This window comes from Osmia bicornis, chromosome 6, assembly GCF_907164935.1.
Source record: "Osmia bicornis bicornis chromosome 6, iOsmBic2.1, whole genome shotgun sequence".
NCBI classification, from domain to species: Eukaryota; Metazoa; Arthropoda; class Insecta; order Hymenoptera; family Megachilidae; genus Osmia; species Osmia bicornis.
In genome coordinates, this window is record NC_060221.1 from 9,275,889 (window position 1) to 9,279,067 (window position 3,179).

Sequence of the window (3,179 nt, forward strand, 5' to 3'; positions counted from 1 at the left end):
ATGGAAATTTAAGCGTCACCCAGATATGAATGACATGGCAGTTAACATTTTTCTCGAACATTTTACATTTGTCATCGTCTATAATTTGAAAATTACTTGGAAAGTGCTTATTCGAGATATCGATGTGCTTTTACAAGTATTTAAGAAATAATTAGAAATTTTCTTATAATATTAAGATATAATTCAAATTCATGAAAAATATGGTTAAATATTCTCAACATTTCACACTTTATTTGCATTCGTTTTTATTTCTATAATAAAGATTTTATCTACCGAAACAATATCCAAAAAGCAATTGAAAATATATTTTAATATATTAATTTTAAAATGGATATTACAGTAAAGAAATTATCGTTTTTTCTTCGATATTTTATATTTTGTCCACCAGTATGCTTTTACAACCATTGATCTGACAGTTCGAAGAATTGAACTTTTCTTACAACTGTCTAGGAAGATATTGGAAAACGATAGGATCCCAGTTTTACACACATTGGGCAGAACTCCAACTTTGAAGGAACGATTGAATGCCTTTAATATCTTATAGTTAACCTACATTTCTTGTTATCTACAGTACTGTTGCAGTACTGTTACCTCAAAATACTTATATTGACAGCTTCGATTGTCCCAGGAGATATTAAAAATGTATCTGTGGGCTTGTTATTTAATATATTACAAATTCAAGTAGTTGTTAACATAGGCGTGATAATGTTAATTCAGAAGAGGTTAATACATTGATTGTTGCAGTGAAAACAATAGCGTAGTACATAATAATAAAATTAATCAACATGTATTATTTCATATTATAGTACAATATGAATAATATTTAAAAATTCACTTCCTACTCTTTCCCATGCTTTTAATTATTCGCATAAATTAAGTTTCCTACGTTAGTCACTAGAGGTAACTGTTAAGTTAGGTCACTAGAATAACTATAGCTGGATAAAGTTATGACGCCCTGAAAATTACCGAGAATATTGTATTTATATTAAACATCTTCATAAATTGAATGAATAATGGAAGAAATTCTCAATTTAATAAAGAATAGCACCATATAATGTACTTGAAAAAAATTATCAAATATTTTTTAACTTCTTTATTTTATGTTTTTATTTAATTTTTCAGTCTCTTCTCTTTTTCGTTAGTATTATGCGCATGTAAGAATTTTTAAATAACACACCGATTTCTTGTCAGTTTCATTGCAATCTTTTAAAATATTTTCCTTCGCACCTTTCAATTGTTTAAATTATTTACTATAGCAAAATTGGGTACTTTATGGTATAGAATACAATCAGATGGTTAAAATTTGGTTCGTAATAAATAAATGCTCATCTGTTTATTATATTTTATTCTCATTATTAGATTTCCAATGTTGCAAACACAGTAGGTATGAATAAAGACAAAGCTAGAGCGAGCATGGTTGGTATGATTACAGACCTTTTAGAAGGAAATATGAGAACATCCCTATATCATGCAATGTTTCACAATCCACTTTGGAAGATAGCGTAAAAATGGATGAATCGTGTATGTATAATATTTATTCTCAGCCTTTTCATACTAAAAAAAAGAATTTAAGAAAAGAAAACCATAAAATTAAAAAAGAATAAAAAACTTTGCATCCTAAAGAAAATTGATAAACATCCACACCCTTTTTCATTAAAATGATATTAGATCAAAGTCTGGCCTATTAAAAACAAATGTTATTTTTTTTTTAATTTATCCAGAAACCTATTGTAAAAAACAAGAATATTTTAAATTTTAAATTGCATATAGTTAAGGGAAGGTCACAAAGTTTATTTTTCAAATATTGCAAATTTGCCTTTTTGTGACTATGATCATTTTTCCTTTGTACACTCAGTCCCATCGTAGTTGTCGCAGTGAAGTTGGCGCACAAACACAATTATGCCGCGTCGGTGAGCCGATAAGTGAGGTGCATCGGGTGCGTAAATGTGTTTGTGCGCCAACTTCACTGCGACAACTTCGATGGGACTGACAAGGAAGGTTAGGGAACCCAGAAATTCCAAAAATTATGAAACTTCGCATACAAGTACAGTAAGTCATCCGTAATACGACCCTGTTTTCCGTTGGTGCCATAATTCGGTTTTAAAGGGTGAAATTACCCCTTGAAAAAAATTCGAAACTTTCTTTTTTGTGGAATATCTTAAAAACGGTGAGAGATGTGAAAAAAAAAAGTTTAAACAAAAGTTGCACAGTTCTGTTGTGTTTACAAAATGGCGTCAAGAAAATTTTTGAAAAGTGCATAATTTTTTAGTTACCCCTCCCCCCCAACATTTTCTTGACGCCATTTTGTAAACACAACAGAACTGTGCAACTTTTGTTTAAACTTTTTTTTTCATATCTCTCACCGTTTTTAAGATATTCCACAAAAAAGAAAGTTCCGAATTTTTTTCAAGGGGTAATTTCACCCTTTAAAACCGAATTATGGCACCAACGGAAAACAGGGTCGTATTACGGATGACTTACTGTACTTGTATGCGAAGTTTCATAATTTTTGGAATTTCCGGGTTCCCTAACCTTCCTTGTGAGTGTACACTCGCGATTAAATCAGGTTTCTCCAGAAGAAATGGCAATGTCTCGTGTTCCCATCCTTCACTGTAAGCTTCCTCGTGTTCCCGAATTTGAGTTCTTCCTGTAGGCGTCGCTTTCCGCGGGATACCGCCCTTCCCCTTATGCGTTTCCGATGAGAATGACGTTGGAACGCAGGAGGACCTATGGCGGCTCCACAGCTTGCGTATAACGTTTGCGCGGGAAAATTTGAATTGACATTTATTTATTATTCATATTTCTCAGTTATACACAAACTTATAATATATTTAATAATTAAAAATTATGTTATTTTGTTTCTAAATCATTTTCTTGCTAGAAAATTCTTGCTTCCTCTATACCTACCGTCATTTTCTTCAGGGAAACCTGATTTGATCGCAAGTTCAATTATTATTATATTCTATAATTTATCCACATACCAGCTAACTGTCTGTTGCGACGACCAGTCTCCCAATCATTTTGGCTATACCAGTTTTGCTACATTTTCAACTCCAGGCTCGGACACTTGAACCGTCCAGGAAGTTGAAGACGCGTGTCAAAGTGATTTCACTGAAAGCCGAGCAGCAGGCGTGTTTTGCCGTATAATCGAGGCGAATCGTGCCGGGAATACGGGCGAA